The sequence below is a fragment of the Neofelis nebulosa genome, chromosome 7, assembly GCF_028018385.1.
Source record: "Neofelis nebulosa isolate mNeoNeb1 chromosome 7, mNeoNeb1.pri, whole genome shotgun sequence".
Lineage (NCBI taxonomy): Eukaryota > Metazoa > Chordata > Mammalia > Carnivora > Felidae > Neofelis > Neofelis nebulosa.
In genome coordinates this window covers 135501715-135528477 of record NC_080788.1, presented here as the reverse complement: position 1 = coordinate 135528477, position 26763 = coordinate 135501715, and the positions used below count along the sequence as shown (strand labels likewise).

The following is a 26763-nucleotide window of genomic DNA, read 5'->3' as shown; positions in this document are numbered from 1 at the left end:
AACACGCTTCAGGGCAGCAGCAGAGGCTGGTCCTGTGGAACGGACACAAGAAATCACACACACATAAGAGACAAGGCTTTCTGTTTCCCTTCAGTTCTTCCACGGAAGGAGTTCTGATCTTCTTTATTCCTTGCTATATCTCCAGTACCTACAACAGTGCCTGGCACATGGAGAATGCCCAATAAATGTCCACTGTTGGAGGACACATGCAGAGCAAGTAACATGCACAAAGGCAACCATGATGAGGGAGCCAGGGAGGGAGAGGAGAAACCATGGCTCAGAAGCCGAGGGAAGCAAGTGTTGCAGGGGGGGAATTGGTGGTTATGGAGGTCAAGGAGGATAAAGCCCAACAAGCACCCACTGGAGTTTGGAATTCATGCCCTTTCTCCCTTACCACCATAATGGTGTCATCGTGGTCCTGTTGGTTAACAAGCATCAGGAGCACCCGCCCCATAAGCAGGATTGTGTTTAGGACCTGACCTGGAAGGGTACAAAAAATAGGAGGAGACAGGTCCATTCCCTTGATGTTCAGAGTCTAACCAGGAAGATCTTAATTCACAAGCATGAGCAATTCACAGTAACACAAAACTCCATTTCTGGTTTCTGTAGATGTCCCCTGGATCACTTCCCCAGAGTCCTACAGCTTGATAATGGAAGAACAGAATAAGTAGGTGTGCAGACCTTGTCTTTACTCATTAATTTTTGTGGTGGGAGTCGCTCGACGTTTGCCAAGAGAGTAGCTGGTGGCAGCCTAAATACAACTGCAAATTTGCAAAATAGATGTTGCTGTAAGGAAGAAGCCATCCTAACTGTATAGACACTTCACAAAAATTGTTTTCATTACAATAAGAGAGACAAATGATTAGGGAGAATGCTGGCAGTCATGTTTAGAATTGCTTATCTAATAAGTCAGATTCAAGTGCTCCCAATAAGCAAAAGATTGTGAACAAAACAAGCATTTTCAACCAAAGCCAATGGGTTCCCTTCCTAAACAATTCAGTCCCAAAGTCATTAGGTAGAGCTGAGTGAGGAAGGAGTCCATGGTGGGGGATGGAGGGCAGGCACCATGGTGGCCCAAAGCAGGGGATCAGAGTCCAAGTGATGAGGAGGACAAGCCCAAGGAGGGTGACATGACCTGTGGTGTCACCATCCGATCAGTGCAAGGAGAGATTCCTCATACGGTGGGAGAATGGCAGACTGGCATGTAGCATCAGAGGGAAAGAGTGCACCCACGTGGGGGCGTGCCCATGTGCGTGTGTGTGCGCATGCACAGGGAAACACGTATCTTAGCTCTGCCTGGGAGCACTAACATTTCAAAAGGGATGAGCACATCTGGTGCCCAAATCTTGGATTCCAAATGCCATTTTCCATTAAAATGAATCAAGATGCCTTGGAGAAATGGTTGATTCACTAACTGGGGCCTAGCAGTCAGAAGGTGAGCCTTCTGGAAGTCAGAAGTCCAGAAGGTGTGCTGGAAAGTAGGGATGTGCTGAAAGAATGATGGAGCCATACACAAAAGCCACAGAATGAAGGAGCTCTCAGTGGTCAAACTGGGGACAATGTGAGTTTTAAATTAAAGAATGATGGGAATGGATATAACTCACTAACTTTTATAGGAATCCAAAAGTTCATATGGAGATAAAAAATAATTAAAGTTGATGAGGAATGACACATTTTCACAATTTCAAAGTACCTCCCCATAAAATACCTATCAATTACAAAGAAGAAAAGTCTAGTTTTATAGTGAAGAAACCTAGTAGACACCACCTTAACCAAGTGATCAAAGTTTAGGAACAAACCAAAATGGAGAACGCCTCGGTAGGAGGCAAGGGGAAGAAGGCAGTGTCATTGTATGATTTTCCTGCTATGGTGTATAACTTGAATCTGATCCGGAGGAAACATTAAGCAAACCTTAACTGAGGGACGTTCTACAATGTCTGTGATCTTTAAAAGTGTCAAGGTCAGGGGCGCCTGGGTGGCTCAGTTGGTTAAGCGTCCGACTTCGGCTCAGGTCATGATCTCGCAGTCTGTGAGTTCGAGCCCCGCGTCGGGCTCTGTGCTGACAGCTCAGAGCCTGGAGCCCGTTTCGGATTCTGTGTCTCCCTCTCTCTCTGACCCTCCCCCGTTCATGCTCTGTCTCTCTCTATCTCAAAAATAAATAAATGTTAAAAAAAAAAAAAAAAAAAGTGTCAAGGTCAAAACATTAAAAAAAAATTTTTTAAGGGGAGCCTGGGTGTGTCAGTTGGTTAAGCATCCAACTTCGGCTCAGGTCATGATCTCATGGCTCACAAGTTCAAGCCCCGCATCCAGCTCTGTGCTGACAGTGCAGATTCTGTGTTTCTCTCTCTCTCTCTCTGTGTCCTTCCCATGCTTGCTCTCTCTCTCTCTCTCTCTCAAAAATAAATAACAACATTAAAAATAAAGTGTCAAGGTCATGAAAGTCAAGGAGAGACTGTTGAGCTGTATTTCCAGACTGAAGGGGACTAAACAGACTTAATTAAGTGCAAGAGTGATTCTGAACTGGATCTTTTTGTGGTCAAAAACATGGTTGCGATAACTGGCAAATCTTGTTTCCTGGTTTTGATGGTTGTGCTGTGGTCAGGTAGGGAAGTGTCTTTGTATGCAGGAAACACACAGGAAAGTATTGAAAGATGATGGAGTATCAGGGCAATGTATTCCTAAAGAGTTCAAGAAAAAAAGAGGGTTTTGTTTTTTTGTACCACCCTTGAAATTTTTCTGTCACTTTGTGATTGTTTCAAAATTTAAAAATGACAAGAAACAAATATAGAAAATTAAATTGTAGATAAATAAAATGTAGCATATACATACAATGGAATATTATTTAGCCTTTAACAGGAAGGAAATTCTAACATGTTACGAACATGGATGAAGCTTAAGGACATTATAGAAAGTAAAATACACCCATCACAAGGGACAAATACTGTATGATTCTGCTTATAAGAGGTTCCTGGCGGGGGGTGGGGGGGGCGCCTGGGGGACTCAGTTAAGCATGTGACTCTTGATTTCGCCTCAGGTCATGATCTCATGGTTCAGGTCATGATCTCATGGTTCATGAGATCTAGCCCCATGTTGGGCTCTGTGCTGACAGCACGGAGCCTGCTTGGGATGCTCTCTTTTTCTCTCTCAGAATAAATAACTAAGCCTAGAAAAAAAAAGAGGTACGTTGAATAGTCAAACTCATAAGGACAGATAATAGAAGGGTGGTTGTGAAGGGCTGAGATGGGGGTAACGGGGGGTGAGTGTTTACTGGGGCCAGGTTTTAGGTTTGGGAAGATGAAAAAGTTCTGGAGATGGAGGGTAGTGATGGTTGCACAACGATCTGGATATATTCAAGCCACTGAACTGGTGAGGACAGTAAATATTATGTTACGTACATTTTGCAACATTATATTTAACTTAAACAAAGGAAACTGATTTGCTAAGGTGCATTCTGGTGACATATTTAGTTTCAAATCGTTGCTGTGAAAAGTGTCACCAGGGTCGGTGTGTGTCTTGAATTAAATATCAAATATTCTCGGGGCGCCTGGGTGGCTCAGTCGGCTAAGCGTCCGACTTCAGCTCAGGTCACCATCTCGCAGTTCGTGGGTTCAAGCCCCGCGTCGGGCTCTGTGCTGACAGCTCAGAGCCTGGAGCCTGCTTCAGATTCTGTGTCTCCCTCTCTCTCTGACCCACCCTGTTCATGCTCTATCTCTCTCTGTCTCAAAAATAAATAAACGTTAAAAAAAATTTTTTTAATAAATAAATAAATAAATACCAAATATTCTCCAACTCAGGGTTCCTGTTCCAGCTCCGTGAAAAGGAGCTTACCCTGAAAAAAGGAAAGATTTTGGGTAAATGCTTCACGTCGCCAAACATTAACTTTATGACTCTGTGACAATTTAGGAAAAACTCTTCCCGCCAAACGTGGTCGTGAATGTCCATTCTTAGAGAGTGATAGAATATTTGGGAGCCTCTTTCTTCAAAGTAAATCTGCTTTTAGTTACTTAGCTAAATAAAGCAACCCAACCAAGTGGCAAGTGGCAAGACTCCAAGGTACGACATTGCTATGGGCAAACAAGGCGAACCCTTCTGCTCCATAGTTTGCCTTGCTTGTAAAACTAGAGCACGCATGTCTGCTTATTTAATACAGAGGTTCTGCAATGCTCTGTCAGAGCGAATTCCTGTGGCCATGAAACATGACACACAAATTCAGACGGAGGTTAAGTCTATGATGTTACTAACAGTAAATGCTGCCTTGTAGTTCCTTGGGTGAGTCCTAGGGATAAACCAAACAGTTGCTTTGATGTCTAGCTCCCCGTCCACTGCACTGCTCAACCAACAGCACGACCTACAAGCCTACCTCAAGGTCACAACGAACCCTGTTCTCTGGTTGGAGGAGCTGGAGGCTCCATGCCCTTCCTTGGCTGGGAAAGGTCTCACCTAAGTGGTAATAATCTGGCACAACGTAGAAGATACAGTGAATCAAACAGCAAAGCACCTTGATTCCTTGGGCCTGGTTCCTTCGTGTCAAATGTCAGACGTGCCAGGATAGACATTTCTTTAGTGCTTTCCAGTCCTATGGTTTTCACAATCTGCAACTACTCAGGCAATAATTTATGAGTTGATGGTGGTATGGGTTACTAAAGTTTTTGTTTTTTTTTTCCTTAATTCCTGTGTTAGGGATATGTATGTATGTTTCTTTGAGAGTAAAATTAACTCTTAGTTGATCAGTTCTTGGAATGATTGGTCTCAGGACCACACATTAATCCGGAAATATACTTACCCTACCCTGCAGGAAGTTTGCCACCTGAGATCATAATTGTACAGAAACAAATATATTCAGTAATAAAGCTCCATTCCAGAAGTACATATTATGAGACAGATATAATGACACATGTCCTTTAAACCTAATCCTCTTATGCTGGGCCTAATATAATTTAGGTTTCAAGGCCATATGTATATATGGGTTACATTTCAGAAGACAGGAAATTGGTCTAAATCCAAATAAAAATGAGCTAAGTTTGGCCCCCTTTCATTTATATCCATCCATCAACAGCTGTACAGAGACGGTTGTGTAAATGCTACGGGATGGCTCAGGCAGTTGTTCCAAAGGGTCTTTCAGTCCCGTTAAAGCTGCATCCAGAAATAGCTGAGGCCGAGCCAGGGTCTGCACTGCCTGAGGTCTCACAAACTGAAAAACACACTCTCAGACATGATTATGCCCTTCCCTGCTCTGTTTTCTGGTTGAGATTCTCTGAGATTTCATTTTATGAGTATTCCTGACCACCAGATGTTTGCGACTCAGGGCCTACACCGCAAGCTCTTTATTACCTGTTGCATAAAACCAGTGACAGCTGTACATCTAGGCAGGATGGGGACAGTGCAGGGGACAGCGCACTCCCAACGCTGGGGAGGGGAACCACGGCGGGCGCTAGTTCAGAGGCCGCTGTTTGCCTAGGTGATCGGTGTGCTGGGGCAAAGGGAAGAGCTCTGTAAGGGAGTTGCCCAGGAGGATGCCCCCGCGGGCGCCCTCAAAGGGAGACCATCGGAGGCCTCGGACAAACACAGTGAGAAAGTTAAGAGCTTCAAGGGGCCTAGGAGTCTCTCCTGACCAAGCAGTCGGCAGGTGGGACAGGGCCCTTGGAGGGTCCCGTTGTGCCCAGCAGCCAGACGCAGCGGAATCGCGGTGCATTTCCATGGGAACGGCTGGGCAGCCCCACACTCAGCGGTGTGCTCCGTCTATTTCTATGGCACCTATCACCATGGCACCTACTTGCTCTGAAAAACACAGGCTAAAAACAGAACCTAAAGTAAAGGGGGGCAATCCGCTTCCCCGCAGTCACCTTCTGCAGCTGCTGTTACACTTCGTGATTGCTCATGCGGACCTTTTGCGTTCTGAGTTTCCCTGTTTTTGCTGTCGGTGGCTTTAAAAAAATAAAAGGCTTACTATCAGCATCAGCATCATCTTGGGGTGATGTGGCCTGAGGCTCCAGGAAGTCTGTACTTACTTGCTGCAGGTGTAAAATTTCCAGCCAGAGGGAGCTCCTCTGAAGTGGCTCCTCCTCCCAGGGCTTGTTCAGGGCCTCCTGTAAGGTGTTTGGGAAAGTGGGGGAAAGCTGGGGGTTAGTGGACAGGGACAGTGACAGTGACATCTGTATACACAGATGACCCAAGAAAGGACCTGTGTTTATCCCAACAAGTGGATCACGAGCTCCTCTGGGAGCGAAATCCACAAGGTCAAATAGCTTCCCTGAAAGTTTTCCCTAAGTTAATGGCCACCCTTTATAGCACAGCCCTTAACCCAGTCTCTGGAGTCAGACAGAGCTTGAGTTTGAATCCTGACTCTGTCACTGGCCAGCCATGTGAGATCGGTGTGCAACCTCTGAGCAGATGGTTAACGTACTCATCTATAAACTAGGGATGAGAAGACACAACCCACAGGAACAAGCCACTTCCTGTGATCTCAGCCTTCGTGGTCGTTCCTTCATTTGTCCAGCTATAAAATGGGGAGAATAACAGCCTCGAAAGCTCAAAAGAGCTTTGTGACTGTTGAGGAGACAATATATGAAAAGCACTGAGCAGAGTACTCACAGCTGCTAGAGAGGAAACTGTGAGCAGGTGGGCAATGACAATGGCCAGGACAGAGTGCTCAGCCTGCCCTGGTTCTCCGGGCCTGACTTCCTGCCCTCAGGCCTTAGAAACAGGGCCCTCAGCCATGAGTAGCTTCCTGCTTCCAGACTCCCACATTTATCAGTGTCCTTGGGCACAACAGATGTGGCTAAGGACAAGCTCACTCTCTGCAGCAAGAGTAACCATGCAGAAGGGTCATCAACTTGGTACTTTCTGTGATACATAGGACAACAAAATCCTCACGAACTGGAGAAAATCCCAACGCAGTTCCCTGTTTGTAGGCTTTGGAGTCAAGCAGGCCTGGGGACTCAAGTCTCCCCCCTGCACATCTGTTGGCTGAGTGACTCAACTGAAATTCCTTTTCCTCGCCCATCTGTGAAGTGGGCTGATGCCTCCTATCTCAGAGAGAGGTTGGGGCATTAAAGGAGAAGATGTAGGAAGTGCCTCCAGCCCAGAGTCCACACAGAGTGGGCTCTCAGTAAATGTGGGCTCTCCTCTTCTCTAACCCCCCACTGAATGTTTTAAGGTACAGTAAATACTCTATTTAATGAATTAAGGGTTAGCCTTTATAATAGAAGGAAACAGGCGTGTTTCCTGAATTTGCTGAGGTGCTGGTAAATGCTGGTAAATGCTGAACTCCCAGGCTCACACAACACCCGGCCCAGGGTTGGCATGGCCCCCCTCCAGGGCCCCCGCTGCCCTTTCTCACCACCCCCTCTCAAGAACGCTCTGCCAAACAAGCCTGTAGGCTCGCTCTCACCACTGCTTACCCTTTCCTTTTTATTTTATGAAAGTAACTTCCCCCTTGCGAGCATTGTGGCTGTCTCCCTACCAAATCCCACCCTCCAAGAGGTCCCCCTTTCCACTTGAGGCTTCATGTGCTTCCAAGAAACTGGGCACGACTCCAAGGTGCTGGGGACGGAACATGTGGCCTGAGCTAAGCCAATCACATAATTCCGGCCCCCTGCATGCAGGGATTGGTTCATGGGTTCAATGCCACTTGGAACTGTCCAGAGAATAGGGAACAGGTCTGCAGGGGCTGTCGATTTGAGGCTGGGCCGCTCCAGTCATTTGACTATCATAAGCAAAGCCAGCCTGTTGGCAAAGCCAACACATGAAGAACAACAACCAAAGCCTCACGAAGAACGGTTGCCAGGAGCCATGGCAGCATTCGTAGGCCTAGATCAAACTGCGTCTCAGACTTGCCCCGCCTCTTTCTTGGGTCTGTGAGTCAGTATAGTCCATTCATGGTTAAACCAATTTGAGTTGGGTTTTCCATAACACGAGGATATAAGCACCAGGAACATTACTTCCTCTTTAGAGTTCCAGAGCCCTCATCACATTCAGACCTCAGTTCCAAAGCCAGGTCTTGAAGAAAGCCTGCCTAATTCTATTTCCTCCTTTACCCCCAGCTCCTGTGTGTTGTTTGTTAGGAATCGACCACGTGTGTGACCCTAACAATAAAATTGGTCGTGTCTCCATTTTCCCACCAAGGACACTGAGGACCCAGTGAAATCATTTTCTCCATGGCTACACATTTAGTAGTTGGTAAGATCAGGGATAGTCTAGAAATGAGGACCCTGTGTGATAGGTAGGCTATTAATAAGTTTTCATTTTTTTCTAAATATGAAATTATTTTAATTCCCCAGTTGGATTATAAATTTATTGAGTCCAAAGCTATTTTTTCTTCCTATTTTGACCATCCATTGTAGTCACTTGAGACATGTTTGTTACCAAATGGCTAAGGGAGTCTCCTGGCCCAGGGGCCCGACAATGTCCAGAGGTCTGCTGAGTACCAGGCATTGGGTGAAGTGCTTGACATATGTAATCTTATATTTTTATTATTTTTTAAATTTTTATTTATTTTTGAGAGAGAGTGCTCATGAGCAGGGGAGGGGCAGAGAGCTAGGGGATAGAGGTTCCAAAGCAGGCTCTGTGCTGACAGCAGAGCCCGATGCGGGGCTCAAACTCACCAACCACAAGATCATGACCTGAGCCAAAGCTGGACACTTAACTGACTGAGCCACCCAGGCGCCCCAGTAATCTTATTTTTTTTTTTTAATGGCTTATTGTAGGGGCACCTGAGTGGCTCAGCCAGTTAAGCATTCAACTCTCAGTTTTGGCTCAGGTCATGATCTCACAATGTGGGATCAAAACCCACATTGGGCTCTGCACTGACAGCATGGAGCCTGCTTGAGATTCTCCCTCTCTCTGCCTCTTCCCCCTCTCAAAATAAATAAATAAACATGAAATGAAATGAAATGAAATGAAATGAAATAAAATAAAATAAAATAAAATAAAATAAAAATGGCTCATTTTAGGGGCATGTGGCTGGCCTAGTCAGTGGAGCGTGCAGCTCTTGACCTCGGGGTTGTAGGTTCAAGCCTCCCAATGGGTGTAGAGATTACTTGAAAATAAAATCTTAAAAAAAAAAAAAAAAAACAGCTCATCATATTTATGTGATTCTTAGACCCGAGGATAAGTGACCTTTTGCCAAGGCCTGTGAGCAGAACCTGATTGTACTGGAAGGGGAGGATCTATCCTGAAGAAGGAACATAGAGAGCAGTGGTCCCCTACTGTGGCACATGGCTGTGTGGAAAGGGCAAGGACTCTGGGTTTGATTCTCAGGCATGTGCCCCCAACCCCCACCCCCACTCTGTGGATGATGGCCAACCCTACTCAGGAGCCAAAGAGAGATAAAGAAGTTCAAGGAAACACTGGCCACCAGGTGGGGAGAAGTTTCCATCCCATTCCTTGCCAAACATAGATTTGCTGCTGGAAACCCAGAGTGCGCCAAGAAACAGTTATAGCCCAAGCTGCTCTATTTCCTTGAAGATCATTGTGTTTGGATTATAAGAAAGTGTTTTTCCTTTTGTCTCTGCCCAGCAAGCCATGAACAGTTCCAGATCTGACAGCCTGAGCACTGGGTCTAACTTATTAAAGAAAGGGAAGGGGATTTGCTGCGTGGCTCAGTGTGTATTTTCAATTAAGATGTGAAACTGTTCCTCAGACAAGCCAGGCTTTGCTCAGGTGTTGAGCGTCATCATATAACCAGTGTACCTCTGCTCAGGGCTCTTTGTCAATCATGGGGAATGTTCTTCCTCTTTGGGTAAATGTGACAAAGCAGCACTTCTCTGTGGCTTGGGTGGGGAGTTGGGTAGGGAAGCCTGAGGGACAGGAAGAGATAAGATATCTGACATTTTGTCACTTCTTCTAATCTCCTCTTGCATTCACAGAAGGGGGTAGGCCCAGCAGCTTGTTCCACCCCACGGTGAGGCTTCTGGTGTTAAACAGTTCTACGTTTCTGCTGGAAGCCATTCAGTTTCCATTTATGGGAGGCAGTGTTCTCAAAGTATAGATCTCTAGGACACCTGCATCAGAACCCTGGAGCGCTTGGTAAAATTGCAAATTTCTGGCTCCATAGGATTCCCACTGATTTAGACTCTACCAAAGATTGAGAATCTTGGGTAGCAGGTGAAGAACGTGAGTTTTAGAGTCAGATCAGTAAGGACTGAACCCCAAGCTGCAGCTCCACTACCCACTACCTGTGGATCTTGGCCAGGTTATGTAACCTCTCTGGGTCTCCACTTCACCTGCACAAAGGGAATGCTGAACAGTCAAGACGGATGGAGCTCATGTGGTTGTTACACGGATGAGGTGAAACATCATGTGTTTAGCCATGCTCGGCAGAAACATTCATTGCATGGTAATTCTTCTTTTTATATAACAATACCTGTACTCAAAAAGTCTGAGGACTTTACTATTTACAAGAAATAATAAACTTGGCCATCACAAGCAGTGTTAAGAGTCCTACTAGTACGTTCCACTGGTACAGGTTTTGATAAGTCTACAGACCAGCACCCAGACCTGGAGGTATCTTGAGCCACATGAAACGCCACCACAACTCACATCTAATCCTCAACAGTGAGCCAGCCAGGAGAGGGCAGCAAGAGAGAGCCAGAGTCTAACTGTAGCTGTTCACGTCACCATGCCTGAGTGTTAGAGGCACCTGGTGTGATCCTGGTTGGTACTAGTTTGAAAAGACGCTGGATTTGGTGGAGGGAGATATGGTAGCATGGTTTTCCTGCTGTGCGGTGGCTGTCCCTCTGACTCTTGACTTCCATACATATTTACTTTAAGAAATCACACAAGCATCACTATATTGTAGGAAACAATAAAACTTTATTGAGATGTAGATACTGGGAGATAATCTAAGTCAGGGATTGGCAAATTCTTCTGCATAGCCTGTGAGTTAAAGAATAGTTTTTTTATATTTTTTCTTTTTCTTTTTAAAGTTTATTTATTTATTTTGAGAGAAACAGAGACAGTGTGAGTGGGGGAGGGGCAGGGAGAGGGAGAGGGAGACGCAGAATCCCAAACAGGCTCTACGCTGTCAGCACGAGCCCGATGCGGGGCTCGAACTCACGAAACCTCACGAAACCATGAGATCATGACCTAAGCCGAAATCAAGAGTTGGACGCTTAACTGACCGAGCCAGCCAGGCACCCTAGTTTTTATATTTTTAAAGCATTGTTAAAAAAAGAGGTGGAGGGGAACAATATCAGTAACAACAAAATAAAAATAATGAAACAAATAAATAACAAAAACAAGAACACTGTGATAGTTAATTTTATGTGTCAACTTGGGTCGTGGGGTGCCCTGGTAGTTGGTTAAACATTACTTCTGGTGTGTCTGTGAGGGTGTTTCCAGATGAGATAAGCATTTGAATTGGTAGACTGAGTAAAGCAGACAGCCCTCCCAGGGTCGTGGGCATCATCCAATTCTTTGAGGGCCTGAATAGAGCAAGAAGGCAGAGAAAGGGAGATTTTGCTTTCTGCCTGATGGTTTGAGCTGAGACATTGGCCTCCTCCTGCCCTCTGACTAGGTCCTATACCACTGGCTTTCTTGGGTCTGTAGCATGCAGCCAACAGATTGTGGGACTTCTCAGTCTTCATGATCCCACGAGCAATTTCTTTTATATTATATATAAGATATAATAGATAATACAGACATAATATATCTCTCCTGCTGGTTCTGTTTCTCCAGAAAAGGAAAAAATAACAAAAAATTTATACCATGCTTAATGGTGAAATATTGAAAGCAGTCCCTTTAAGATCCGGAACAAGGCCTAGGAAGTCCCATTATCACCACATTCTACTGGTGAGTGTCGTAGAGTAAGGGAAAAAAGAAAAGCAAATCAAAATGTGTAAGGATTGGAAAAAAAAGGAAAAAAACCTTTCAGGTCTTATGATTGCATAGAAAATCCAACATTATCTACAAGTAAATTATTAAAATTGGGGGGCGCCTGGGTGGCGCAGTCGGTTAAGCGTCCGACTTCAGCCAGGTCACGATCTCGCGGTCCGTGAGTTCGAGCCCCGCGTCAGGCTCTGGGCTGACGGCTCGGAGCCTGGAGCCTGTTTCCGATTCTGTGTCTCCCTCTCTCTCTGCCCCTCCCCCGTTCATGCTCTGTCTCTCTCTGTCCCAAAAATAAATAAAAAACGTTGAAAAAAAAATTAAAAAAAAAAAATTGGTATGAGAGTTCAGGAAGCTTTCCAGATACAAAACCAATATGTGAAAGTCAATTGCATTTCTGTTCATCGGCAACTGTTAGAAAATGTAATTTAAAAAGATACCATCTATAATAGCACGAGCAAATGTCAATACTCTAAATCTAACAAAAATTGCGAAAGCCCTTTGTGGAGAAAATTGTAAAACTTTACTGACTTTTTACAACACCTATGTAAATGGAGAGACAGCATGTTCGTGACAGGAAGACTCAGTATTGTAAATATATCAGTAATCCTCAAATTGATGTACATGTTTTAGGCAATTCCAATCAAAATCTGAACAAGATTCTAAAAAAGAAGCTCAACAAATGATTTTAAAATTTGTTTGGAAGAGCAAAGGGCCAAGAAATGCCAAATCATTTTTTAAAAACAGACAAATATGTCTCTTTTTGGCGGGAAGTTAGCTTTCCTCTACCGGATATCAAGACTTGTTATAAAACCATAGCAATTAAGATTAAATGAAAGAACTCCCACAACTCAACAGCAAAAACAAACAAATTAAAAAAAAAAAACCCTTAACCCAGTTAAATAATGAGAAAGGACTTGAATAGACATTTCTCCAAAGAATATATACAAATACAAACGACTAACAGGCACATGAAAAGATGCTCAGCATCACTAATCATTACAAAAATGCAAAGCAAAACCACAATAAAATACCACTTCACACCACAAAACACAAAAACAGAAAATAACAAGTGTTGGCAAGGATGCGGGGAAATTGGAACGCTTGTATATTGCCGGCGGAAATGTAAAATGGTGTAGCCTCTGTGAAAACGCTGTTAACATTTACTCAAAATCATTACGTATCAAACTGCAATCACACTTCTGGGTATATGCCAAAAAGAATGGAAGGAAAGAACTCAAACAGACATTTGTACACCTATATTCATAGCAATTATTCCTAACAGCCACAATAGGTGGAATATTCACAAAATTATTGTTTACGGTATTTCACAATAGGTGGAAACAATCCTCATGTCCATTGATGGATGAATGGATAAACAAAATATGGCAGACACAGACAATGGAATATTCCAAAAAGGAAGGACATTCTGAAATACCCTGCAACATGGGTGAACCTTGCTGACATGTTTGTGAAGAAAGCCAGCCACAAAATGACAAATACCATATGCTTCCACTTCTCTGAGTTAGCTAAGATAATAAATTAATAAAGACAAGAGTAGAATGGTGGTAACCAGGGCTTGGATGAGGAGGGAGTGGGGAGTCATTGTTTAATGAGGACAGAGATTCAGTTTGGGATGCTGAAAAGTCCTGGAGATGGATGGTGTGGATGGCTGTATGTTAAGTGAATGTACTGAATGCCACTGAATTGTACATTTAACAATGGTTAAGGGGCACCTGAGTGGCTCAGTCAGTTGAGTGTCCGATTTGGCTCAGGTCATGATCTCACGGTTCGTGAGTTCGAGCCCCACATCAGGCTCTCTGTTGTCAGCGCAGAGCCTGCTTCGGATCCTCTGCCTCTCTCTCTCTCTCTCTCTCTCTCTCTCTCTCTCTCTCTCTCTCTCTCTCTCCAGAATAGATCAATATATTTTAAAAAGTAAAAATCAAAATGGTTAAGATGGGGAGCCCCTGGGGGGCTCTGTCAGTTGAGCGTCTGACTCTTGATTCTGGCTCAGATCATGATCGTGGGGGTTGTAGGATCAAGCCCCACATTGGGCTCTACACTAAGCGTGGAGCCTGCTCAAGATTCCCTCCCTCTGCCCCTCTCCCTCGCTCACACGTGCATGTTCTCTCTCTCTCTCCCAAATTAAAAACTTTTTATAATGGTTAAAATGGTAAATTTTAAGTTATGTATGTTTTACCACAATTTTTCAAAAAGATTGGGTGATATTAGAGCAGGAATAAACAAACATATTAGTAGGGCAAAACAGTAGCACCACTCAAAGTGTAGTCTGAATACTGCTTGTCATCTCTGAACTGTTTGCCATGGGCCAACCATCAGTACAGACGTGAATAGTAAGCATTTGGAAACTTGGATAGCAACGTGACAGAGTACGTTTATATTTGCTGGGTCTTGGGGCGTCGGGGTGGCTCAGTCAGTTGAGCGTCCGACTTCGGCTCAGGTCATGATCTCACAGTCTGTGGGTTCGAGCCCCGTGTCGGGCTCTGTGCTGACAGCTCAGAGCCTGGAGCCTGCTTCGGATTCTGTGTCTCCCTCTCTCTCTGACCCTCCCCTGTTCATGCTCTGTCTCTCTCTGTCTCAAAAATAAATAAAACATTAAAAAAATTTTTTTTTTTAATTTGCTGGATCTGATAATAAAAAACTGGGGACTTTATTTTGTGTATCTTTTTGAATTTCATTTTTCTAGCAATTGATTTTTATTGTATTTCCAAAACCATTGTTCTGCAATGGATTATGGGAAAAACTGGCATTCAACACAGAACGTTTGAGAGGTCGGAGGAAAAAGAACAACCAGTCACACATGGAAACTTGATTTCTGATGGAGTGGGGAAAAAAGTAGAACTGGGAGCCGATCATCTTACAACAGTCACAAAAATCAAATCCAGGTAGATTAAATACTTAAAACATGAAAGATTTCATACTTCAAATATGAAAGACAAAATATGAAATTCTTAGAAGATAATAATAAATAAGATCTTTATGACCTCAGCTTGGAAAAGGTTTCTTAGACAAGAAAAATTTGGCATGAAAATGAACAGCTTCTGTTCAAGTCACTCCAAGTAAAATGCAAAGGCAATCCCAAACTGCAAGTAAATATCTGAACATATAGAACCAATATCAGATTGTAACCCTCTAAATCCATAAAGAGCTCTTATAAATCAAGAAAAAAATACCAACAGCCCGTTAGAAAATAGAGAAAAGACATGAACAGGCATTTCACAGCAGAGAAAAAGCAGATGGTTCAAAAGCATGAAAAGAATTTCCAATCGATGGTAAGCAAATACATGCAAATTACAACCATAATGAGACACAGGCCATGCCCATTCAACTGAGAAAGTTGACAAGAATGAGATCAACCAAAATAGTGTCGTTGACTTCTAGTAAAAATACAGATTATTATAATCATGTGAGGGGGGAAATTAGCATTACCCAGTAGACTTGAAGGTGTGAGCACCCTTAAAACTAGCAATTTCATACACTGGTATACACTCTAAAGAATAGAAGAAATACATGCCATGTGGGATAATCCCACAGTGGAATAGTATGTAGCGGTAAAAGTGAACTACAGTGATTTGCATCAACATAAACGAATCTCAGATATATAATGTTTAATGAAAGAAGTCACAGAATATGTATTATATATTTTTTTTATTTATTTACTTTTGAGAGAGAGAAAGACAGACAGAGTGTGAGTAGGGAAGGAGCAGAGAGAGAGGGAGACATAGAAAATGAAGCAGACTCCAGGCTCTGAGCTGTCAGCAGAGCCCGACATGGGGCTCGAGCTCATAAACCGCAAGACTATGACCTGAGCCGAAGTCAGACACTTAAGCGACTGAGCCACCCAGGTGTCCCTATCATATTATTAAATATAGCATTAAAATAGGCATCCATGCTCTACAAAATCAAACAATATACTGCTCAGAGATTTAAGAGTGTGTGTGTGTGTGTGTGTGTGTGTGTGTGAGTGAGTGTGCATGTGGGTAATAAAACTGTATGGAAAAGCATGGCTGATAAACATAGAATTCTGTATAGGTTCTCTTCGATAGAGAGAGGAGTGTTGACTAGGGAGGAGCATTCAGAGGCTTCTAAGAAACTCACACTGTTCTATTTTTTAACTTGGGAGGTGGGATGCAAGTGTTTGTTTCACTGTTCTTTAAGCTGAACATATGGCTTATATGTATGTATGATACATTTCACAATAAAAAATTAACATAAAGGAAAAAAGGCCTCTCAGTGATGGGTAAGGATGCAGAAGAAGGTCAAATCCTCCGAGGGTGCGAGCGAAGGCTGGGCAGGCTGCCATGCTCTGGGCCAAAAGGAAAATGCAGATCAAGAACCTGCTCAGGGGCCTAGCTCCTACACATTTATTTTTGCCTTTCAAGCATTTTTTTCCTTTCAGAGACTACCTTTCCCTGCAACCCAGAGGGGCTGTCTGGTGGGCATGTGACTCAAGACAGCTAAGCAGGATACTTCTGCTTTTCTGGCCTCAGTGGTTAATACAGGGATGAACAGAGGTCCCAAGCCAGCCCAGTCAGAGTCATCCATGTCCTTCTGTTGGAACAATCAAGAAAGAGGTAACATTACTATATGTAAATGTGTGGCAGGCCCAGAGCTCTATGAAATCTGTCTGAAAATGAAGCTAGCAGAGAAAAAAGCAGAAAGGAGGACTGGAGAGTCACAGAGGGGTAGAGAGAGGGGTAAGAGAGAGACAAAGTCCTCATCCTGTCATTCGAGTGTCTTGATCCAGCCATTCCTGATACCCATTATGCAGACAGCTGCAGATCTAGTTGCAATCAAAAGTGTGCTGTGTGTAGTGTAGAATTGTGTATCATGAGCAGGGGTTTACAAGAGGCAAGACCTACTATGTGGAATTGGCTGTGCTGGGGTGGGGACCAGGGCCGTGTGGAGCTCCCCTTCCCTGACCAGAAAGTAAGCAATATCTGCTACATGGAGCAAAGCTGCTAAACTCTCTCCTGTTGGGTCTGGGGAGTCAAACCACATGCTCAGTGAGGTTGGAAATTTAAAGAGCGTATTTTTTAAAAAGCTGGGCTCTGGAGTGCATTGGCTACTTCTTCAGACTTTAGTAAGGTTCTATAACAAAAGACATACTTGAATCTCAGCTGGCCTTTCTGAAAGCAGAGAAATGGGAAAACAGAGCCACGAGATCCTCCTTCTGCCTGTGGCCAGTAATTCAACTGAGCCGAGAGTCAGAAAATTATCTTTCAGGATCGCAGAAGTCAAATCCCTGCCCAGGCCAAGAGAAGGAAAACACAATGGGAGATAAGAGAGGAACACTGGAGAGGGCCTCTTGTCCTCCAGCAGCTCTTGCTGGGCCCTCCCTGCCTGGCCAAAGTGACCATTCCCCCCCACTGTAGACAGCAGTCCACTGGGAAAGAGCCTGAGGGCAAGTGGTCAAATCAGCCCTGCCTCTCCCCCACTACTCAGTGTGTCCAGGGCAGAGGCCAAGTGGCTGTGCGTCTAAATGAAAGCTGGCGGAGGGAAGAGCACGGAGATGACTGTTAGCAGACAGACATGGTGAGGACAAGGTCCAGATTCCAGCGTTGGTTGCCAGCTTATGGACTTATCAGAAAACTAACTGCCCAGCAACTGTCTCCAAGTTTAAAGAGTCATACTGCCAGTGACACCCCCGTCTAGCAAACCACAGCATGAGATTGCTCAATTGCTGGGTCCAGCCCCAGACCTCTGTCCTCAGGTCCTCATCTAGTGGCCTGCTAGAGTATACAGTTTCCAGAAGGCGCATTCTCTCTGATGCCACTCATGGAGGGTAAAGAGCAACAGAGAGTCTTCCGGAGAGCAGAACCCCAGGCACCCCTGGACGATTGAGGAACTCAGATCTTCCAGCAGATATGAAGTGGCTTCTTGCCAATTCTCTTCTGTAGAATGTTGGTCGAGTGACCACAGTGTGCTCTTGCCCCATTCCCTTTAATAAAGGCAAGTGGTTTTTATTTTTTCTCTCGACCATTAAATGCTGGGGTGTTTGACTTGACCACTTGCTCTTAATAACTGACAGATTATTAAGAGTAACATCCAGACCTGACCAAGAAGAATGCACATCCACCAGCTTGGCTGACATGTGGGCAGCTTGTACCATGTTGGGGTGGCACATTTCTGAAATTGTTTGTATGGGGAAAAATGTTTGTATGGTGGTGCATTTCTGAAATTGTTTCTATGCTAGGTAGTCAAGGGGCACAGTGTAGTGGCTATCTATTACTTACTTTCTGCCCTATAATTAGTTGAATTATGCCTCCTCTGCCCAAAGATATGTCTAAGTCCCAATTCCCAGTACCTGTGAATGTGATCTTATTTGGGGAAAGGGTCTTTGCAGATGTAATTAAGTGAAGGATCTCGAGATGAGATCATTGTAGATTAATCAAGTCGGCCCTGAATTCAATGACAAATGTCATTATAGGAGGACAAGACACCCACAGAACAAGAGAAACACAGAAGGAGCAGTCATATGACAGTCAAGGCAGAGACTGGAGTGATACAGCTATAAGCAAAGGGACACCAAGAACTGCCTGGGGTCAAAGAAGCTGGATCAGGCAAGGAAAGATGATTCCTCAGAGTCCTTGCAGGGAGTGTGGCCCTGCTAACACCTTGCTTTCAAACTTCTGCCCTCCAGAGCCGTGAGGTAATATCTCTCTGTTGGTTTTAGCCACCAAGTTGTGGTAATTTGTTGTGCGGCCCCAAGAAACCCATACATGCCCAGACATTTTTAAGACTGTCCCTCCCCTGGTAGGGCTGTCAATCACTATCTCAGACCCAGGTGACCAATCAAAATACTCCATCCCCAAGATCATGCTGTTTGCCTTGGGGATGGTCCTTGCAATGGACTGTTTATCTGTTCCCTAAATTCATATACTGGAATCCTAACCCCCAATGTGATGGTATTAGGAGATGGGCCTCTGGGATGTGATTAGGTCGTGAGAGTAGAATCCTCATGAATGGGCTTAGTGCTCTTACAGAAGAGACCCCACAGAAGAGCTGCCTTTCCCATTCTGCCTTGTGAGGACATAGTGAGAAGATAGCTATTTGTAAGCCAGGAAGTGGGCTCTATCCAGACACCAAATCTGCGGACACCTTGATCTGGAACTTCCCAGCCTCCAGAACCGTGAGAAATAAATGCGTGTTAAGTCCCCCAGTCTGTGGTATTTTCGTTTTAACGGCCCAAACAAACTAAGATAGCCACGTGACCCAGAGTAGGCAATTAGAGGTACCTTTTGACTCTGTATAGTTGTTGGGAAAGAAGAATTTCTTGTCCTGAAATTGCTAGATGTTAAGGACAATTTCTGTCCCTCCATAGAGAGCTTGAGAAGGAAGCCAGCTAAGAAGGAAGCAGAGCCAAGGGTACACAGGGAGAGGCATGCCTTGACGATGCTATCCCTGATCCTAGAAACAAGCATATCCAAATACAGATCTCCCTCTAGCATTTTTCAGCCAGAGAATTCATCTTTCTTGCATAGGTCATGAGTTGAGACTATCACTTGCAAACCCTGGGTCTTGATTTGCACATCCTGTGAGATTCCAGCCAATCTCCTCAGTCATGGGAAGCCCAGACTCAGGGGAGCACCAGAAGTAGAGGTCTTACCTGGTGACAGGAATGAGGCTCCTGATATCTCTGGCTCTCATGGTCTGGGAGACGGGACCAGCCTAGTTCCACACTGCTGGCTAGCCAGCCAGTGCCGTATTCGAAATGCTGAGGCGACCACCAAAGACTAGAGACAGAATCTCTGCTGTTCCAGAGAACAGATTTGGCAGCAAGTAAATTTCAAGCACGGCAGCCAAAACTATCATAACAAACAATGAAAACTTCTGTAAAACGAGAAGATTTGCTTCTGTGCCGCTGGAGAATTAGAGCGAGACACAAACAATCTCTCTGGAGCACTATGCTTTCCCTGGCCAGGGCAACATCACCTCCCCCCAAAGCTTTCTCCAAACCTTCAGTGCTCCTGGCTGAGGAAAGTCACCGTTCACAAAATGTCCAGTCCGCCATGAATTAACAAGCAGCTACCCCCACAGAGACCCTATCTCCTCCCTGAAACCTTGAATCCTGCTGAACTGTCAACCCCTCGGGCCTAATGCAATAATATAATGAATTCAGAAACCCCCAGAGAATAAAGGACCCCAGGGCATATGCAAAAATACCATGCACGCTGACAGCCCAGAGAAAGGAGGCAGCGGGGAAGAGGGGCAGTGGTGCTTCCTTTTGCTCAAAACTTGGGAGTGAATGGCTGCGCAGCTTCTACATGTCTGATTGTCAAGGTCAAACCGTGCTTCTATTAAAAAACTGGAGACGGGGCGCCTGGGTGGCGCAGTCGGTTAAGCGTCCGACTTCAGCCAGGTCACGATCTCGCGGTCCGTGAGTTCGAGCCCCGCGTCAGGCTCTGGGCTGACGGCTCGGAGCCTGGAGCCTGTTTCCGATTCTGTGTCTCCCTCTCTCTCTGCCCCTCCCCCGTTCATGCTCTGTCTCTCTCTGTCCCAAAAATAAATTTAAAAAAAAAAAAAAAAAAAAAAAACGTTGAAAAAAAAAAAAAAAAACTGGAGACACCCTGAAGAGCTTTTACAAGGGACCTTAACTTGATGCCTCAGGCTTCCTGAGTGAGAATTAAAAGTTTCTGAAAAAAATAGTCCACGCCTTCACCATTTGTAGAGCACCTTGTGTGTGCTTCGGCCCCGGAGCTGCTGACGGGGAATCTGGTGTGTGAAGTTGTGACAGCCGTGCCGGGCAGACGCGGCCTGTGAGATGCTGCCCGAGCTGAGTTTTGACAGACGACTGGAGATCAGCACCAGGAGGAAGGCAGAAGGTGCTGCAGGTGAAGGCATGTCGCTAGGCATGAACCTGCACCGCCCCGCGTGGGGTAAAGATGGAGAGGGGCTGTTATAAAAAACGTTGAAAAAAAAAATTAAAAAAAAAAAAAAGGGGCGCCTGGGTGGCGCAGTCGGTTAAGCGTCCGACTTCAGCCAGGTCACGATCTCGCGGTCCGTGAGTTCGAGCCCCGCGTCAGGCTCTGGGCTGGTGGCTCGGAGCCTGGAGCCTGTTTCTGATTCTGTGTCTCCCTCTCTCTGCCCCTCCCCCGTTCATGCTCTGTCTCTCTCTGTCCCAAAAATAAATAAAAAAACGTTGAAAAAAAAATTAAAAAAAAAAAAAAAAAAAAAAGAAGGAGAGGGGCTGTAAAGGTCGACCCGGAATTATCAGGAAGGGTTGTGTGATTAACTGAAGGAGTGTGAGCTTTATCCAACATCTCTGGGAGCACTGAAGAGCAGGAGGATGCCCTGAGCCAACAGCATTAGAGGGATGACCCTGGCAGTGGAGGATGGAAATAGAGGCGGTCCCTCAAGGGCCCTTTGCCATGGCTGTGTGAGAAGCAGTACAGGCTTTTCCCCCAGCGGCAGGAGAATGAGGGGCAGGGAGATTCAGGAGCTGGAAGAGATAGACTCACCAGAACATGATACCTGTTCACTGAGATGCAATGAGAAGGATGGATCCAAGATAATTACTAGACTTCTTTGCTCTGACATGGGCAACTGGGGTAACGGTACCGTTCCTGACAACGGGGGGCATAAGAAGAGGGGCAAGTCTTGGAAGAGCCTGACGAGGAGTCTGGCTTTAGAATGCTAAGCGGGAGGAGCCTGGGGAGAGCCAGAAGCAGTAGTCCATGAGAGGCTGGACATTCAGGACCAGATGTCAGGAGGGAGAGTGGGAGAGCGTCGGCTCATATATGGTTGAGGACACCAAGGGAGAGGGTGAGAAGAGCAGTGGGTGGGACAGAGAGGTCTCCCTAAGGAGACAGGAAAAAAATATCCAGCAAAGTAGGGTGGAAACCTAGAGAGCAAAGTCATCTGGGAAGAGAGGCTCAAAATGTGTGGGTGTGTAATGGTACCAATGCCCTCGAAAGATGGAGTCATACTAGGGAAGAAAAACAACAACTAGCCCTCGGGAATGGCTGTCTTTCATGACGTTAGTCTGGGCATTTGATCATGGGAACATACACCAGACGGGTGATGGCGGACTGAATGGGCAGGGGGGCAGTGTCAGCAGCCAGTGTAGATGATTCTTTCAAGAAGCCTGGGCCGCGAAAGGAGAGAGAAAGGGAAACTGAAGACAGAAGTAGACAGAAGTATGGGTTCGAGAACAGGGTACTATTCAGATTGGAGAGATTGAACAAGTTCAGGTAGTGATGAGAAACACTGGTAGGCAAGAAGCTGAAGATGTGAACAAGAGAACAGAATGATTGGAGGGTGTCTCTAGGGGAGATGGGAGAGTGTCTGGAGCACAAGGAGTGTCGGCCGTGGGCAGGAGCACACCCCTTCCCTAGCACGGGAGGAGTGGAGAAGCAGAGTAGGAGATATGCTGGGGGGATTGCCAGAGATGACCTTGAGAATTTCTTGGGGCCTTAAATTGTGTTCAGTTTTATCGATGGACAGGATGGATTCCCTGTCAATGACAGTGACAAGCAATGAAATGGAGGTTTAAACAGGGTGGATGAAAGAGGAACGGCCAGGAGGAGACACCAATAATAATGGGACAGGGGAGGCCTAGGGACATCTGGGAGGGTTTCCAGGCAGCCTTGGGAACCTAGTACTCTAATGGTCCAGACAGCCTTGGCAGACAATTCCTCCAGCTATAGTCAGAGCCCAAAAAAGGAGCAGGGCAGAACTGTTCCAGAAGTGGGGTTCCACCGGGTGGGTGCACAAAGAAGGATCAGTGGGCAAGGGTGATTAGAGAGAGATGCAGGTTAGCACAAAAAATCCAACCACCACAGTCAAGTGAAGCCAACCCCTGAGTTTATAATAATCACCGTTTCAGGTTTTTAGCACAGGGGACCACGTCTCTCCTACATATAGGCTAGATTCCCTCTTCAACACAAAAAGTGTCTGGAGGCCGATGAAATAATAATGGAAAGAGCAAGAGTTTTAGAATCAGGTAGATGTAGGTTTAAAAGCATCCTTACCATTTCCCTCTCTGAGCTTGAATTTTTGGCCTACAAAATACGAAAAATACACGCTTTGCAGAATTTACAAGGATTAAATGAGATGGTTAATGCATGGTACTCCTGCTAGGTTGTAAACTCCATCAGGTGCATGTTTTGTTACTTAATGCCTGGACTGCTGCCTTGAGCAGGTGCTTGGCACATAGCAGGCCCTCAACAAATACAAATGTCCTCCTTCGTCTGTTAGGCAATATACCTCAAAGTACCTTCTCTGTCCCTGGAGTAAGCTCCCGCTAGACCATTGATATGCCTTTCTTTGACCCAACCAATAAGTTACTTGCAATAATGAGAATGGAATACTGATCCACACTTCCTTTCATTGAGCCAGGCTGCTATTTAAACTAGTGCTTTCAGGAAAGTATGTATCACCGAAGTTGAACTAAAAGACTACAGAGCTCTGGGACCACGTGGCTGCCCATCCATTCAGCAAACATGTGGCTTGATTTCTTTCTTACAGTCCTGCGGGCTCATAGATAATCCTTGATGAGGTGGGGAGAAGGTTCCCTCTTCAACGCATGCAAGGATGAGCTCTAGGAGAATGGAAGGACACAGGGACCCTTCCTGAATCAGCCACCCCAGACTCAAGATCACAAGGAAGAGTGACTCTCTGGAGACAACAGAGTGTGGAATTTACATTGCCTGTTGGGGAAGTTGTCAAAAGAGCCAGAAGAAAATAAACAAACAAAGAGAGCCAATGCCACTCTTGCTAGGAGGTTTGGGCAGTAAGGGGACAGGCTGCCCAACCCTGTGGACAGGCAGTCTGACCAGCCAGCAGGAGATACCCATGCTGCCACCAGGGGTATTTATCTGAAACATTAACCAAGAGCTGTCCCTGGATTTTTCTAAAGAAGAAATCCACGAGCACGTCAGGCATCCAGTCGGAAGTACAGCTCAGGTGGGCTAAGAACCCAGTGACTGTTCCCAATTTCCACTCTCCCTTTCTTCCTTTTAGTAAGAGAATTCCTAAGTTTTAGTTGGGCGTATTTAGTTGGCCTAGCTGGAGACTACATTGGCCAGACCCACCTGCAGCTAAGTGTGCCCAAGTTCTGGTCAATGAGGGATATGAGTGAAAGGGCATGAACAGCTTCAGAGTTACAACATTTGGAAGGGGGCCGTTTGCCTGCAGGCAGGAGCAGAAAGGAGATATGATGTTGGGGAGCTGTAACTAGGCAGAAGAGGGGGACACCCTAGGGGATGGGAAGAAACACAACACAAGGAACCTGGGTTCCTGAATGACCCTGTGGAGCAGAATTGTTTACCTGTCCTGGACCGACCATCTACCTCCAAGCTAGCAGGTGAAAGAGAAATAATACGCTTCTATCCTTTTTGAGCAAATGCATTTTGGGGTCCTTTTGTTACAACTTAGCCTGTCGCAAAGGTACCGATAATAATAATTTTAGTACTGATAGTAATATTTACTGAAAACTTACAGCGTGCCAGGCGTTGTTCTGAACATTTTGCATGTGTTATCTCATTTAACCCACACAACACTCCCTAGATAAGGGCTGTCATACCCATTTTACAGAAAAGGAGGCACGGGGAGATTCAGTACTTTGTCTAAAGACTCACAGCTACCGAGTCGCCTAACCAGGAGTCAAGCTAGTACTCTGGATGGACATCCTACCTATGGTCACTGTGCTTTTCCAAGCCTAGCTTTTTATAATTCCACGCAGTCTAAGGGACACAGCTTATTTTTATTAACTTTTCTTCACAACTGCTGCAGGACCAAGGCATTTAGTTTCTCTACTGTCGGTTTTCTCCAAGAGAGCACAGGAAGGGGGCCCAAACTATCCACCTCACGGAACTGCCGGAAGGAGAAAATGAATTCGTGCATGTTGCAGAAATACTTTCAAAGCTAGAAAGTGTGGCATACATGAAATATTGCCTTCAGGCAGGCTGGGAAATACTTAAACCAAAATAAGAAAATGCACTCAAAAAAATGTTTTTAAATGCAAATACCATCTCGCAATTTGGCAGATAGCCTGGAGAGGCTGCAGAGTCTGTAAGGAGAGGGGTACATTTGGTTTTCTGCATCTGCCATCCTCAGCTGAAAAGGGGAGAGATTAATCGAAATTAATTGAAAGACAGCATACCTGTGTGCTTGGCATGTGCACACACACAGCCTCCCGCGTGCACGCACGTGCGCGCGCACACACACACACACACACACACACACACAGGCTCAACAGAAGAGAATCCTTATGATCGAGACCAGGAGTAGCAGCAGTTTGCAATCAATGCCTGTGGGAACCCGGCAGGTAACAGAAGTTGGGGAGGGGGGGTGGGGAGAAGACCGAATGCTTGCGGTGTGAACAGGTGCAGCTCCAGCTTCAGCTGCCCTTCTGCAGTTTAAGCCTGGTGTGCAGACCTTTCAGAGTCACACGTGGAATCTCCCCACTTTCCAAGGGTGCTCAGATTAATAAATAAAACATGTCAGGGGCCAGCAATTGATCTCTGGGATCTAGCCCCCGCAGCCAGAAGTCACATCTGGCTCTTGAAGATGCTTCGTCGTTATTATGGGCAAGCTACCATTCGGCTTCCTCTCCGCGAACCCCGTCCTGCCCTGCCCTGCTCACCCCATGCCACCTTCCTCTTCCTTCTTCCTCATCTTCACTCCACCCACCGGTAAAGCCAACTTTCTCTTTGCTCCCTACTCTTGGACCTCCCCTTCCCTTCCTTTTAGCTTGTACCCAGTTATCTTGAAGACACAAAGTAGCTTCCCTCCTCTGCGTGCCAATCAATGCCAACCTTCTCTCTGCCAACATAATCTCAACCTGCTACCCGCTCCCAACGCATGATAATTTTCGCATACATTCTCAGGCAGTAAGGTGGATTATAGTTAGCTCTCAATTGTCTGTAATGGAGGAGGGGGCAGGGCAGCACAGATGACACGAGAGAAGAGACACCCAGAAGTCACAGGGCTTTGCCTTTAGCATTTGGTGGCACACACGGGTCAGGGGCATGCCACCGTAGCCACCTGTGCCAATTGGTCCTGCCCCCTCCCAGTGGAGACAGAGTCAAGCGGACTCAAGGCCTGGAGAAAGTCTTGAATAGGATTAACAGAGCTCTGCCTCCAGCCAAGGTGGAGGTGATGTCCTGGCTGCTGTCTCCCCTCCAGCTTTCCCTCCTCGAAGTCCCCGCCTATGCCCTGCAGGTGCCTGGGGAAACTTGGGACGCCAACTGCCCCGCATCTGTCACAGCCCCCACAGCCACCCCCATTTTGGCCATTAGCTTCATTGCCTTGTTCCAGGCAAGCTGGTGGCCCAAAGACCGACAGTTAAACTGACAGGTTTCAATTTCACTTTCTCTGCTTTCACGACGGGACCAAGGCGTTCTCAGGACAAGGACACGGACCTCAAGGCCCCTGCTGGCGGAGGGACAGAGTGCAGAAACACCACTCACACCTGAGGTGTGGGCAGTCATCAGGTGCTACCTGACCTGTGCTGAGCCCTGAAGTTCAGAGCACCCCCCCCCACCCCACCATCTCCCAACCCTGGAGAAAGAATTTCAGGGAATTTTCTGTCCTGTTCACTGGCTTGGCCAGGCTGTCCCTGGGTGGGCTGTGGGCAGAGCGTGTCCCTTAGCTGCAGGGGGGTGTGTGTGTGCGTGTATGTGTGCATGTGTGTGGTGTCCTGGGGGAGGGGCTGTGCGGTGTTCGTGCCCTCCTGACTTACTGTTTGTTTGGGACGTCTGGACTAGGGCTACAAACAGTTCCTCTCTTTGTTTCCACGGCCTCGCAGAATGTGTGCTTCCCCCAAAAGGCATAAAGGTCCCCTTTCTTCGGCTTGCCAGCGCCACTGCCACTGGGGCCGGCCTGCGGGGCTCGAGTCTGCAAGCCCGGGCGGGCCCAGCGCTGACTGTCGCCGCCTGCAGCCTGTGCTCACGTGGCCCGTGCAAGATGGCAGGC

General features: G+C 46.0%; 1 long non-coding RNA gene across 1 annotated transcript; it reads right to left on the bottom strand.

The window, feature by feature from the left end:
• Positions 1-26763, bottom strand: LOC131517641 (uncharacterized). The gene is made up of 4 exons (XR_009264723.1): positions 26531-26763; positions 5948-6086; positions 3776-3829; positions 1-32 (listed from the first exon to the last, which is right to left on the bottom strand). It is a non-coding gene; the product is annotated as an uncharacterized LOC131517641 (long non-coding RNA).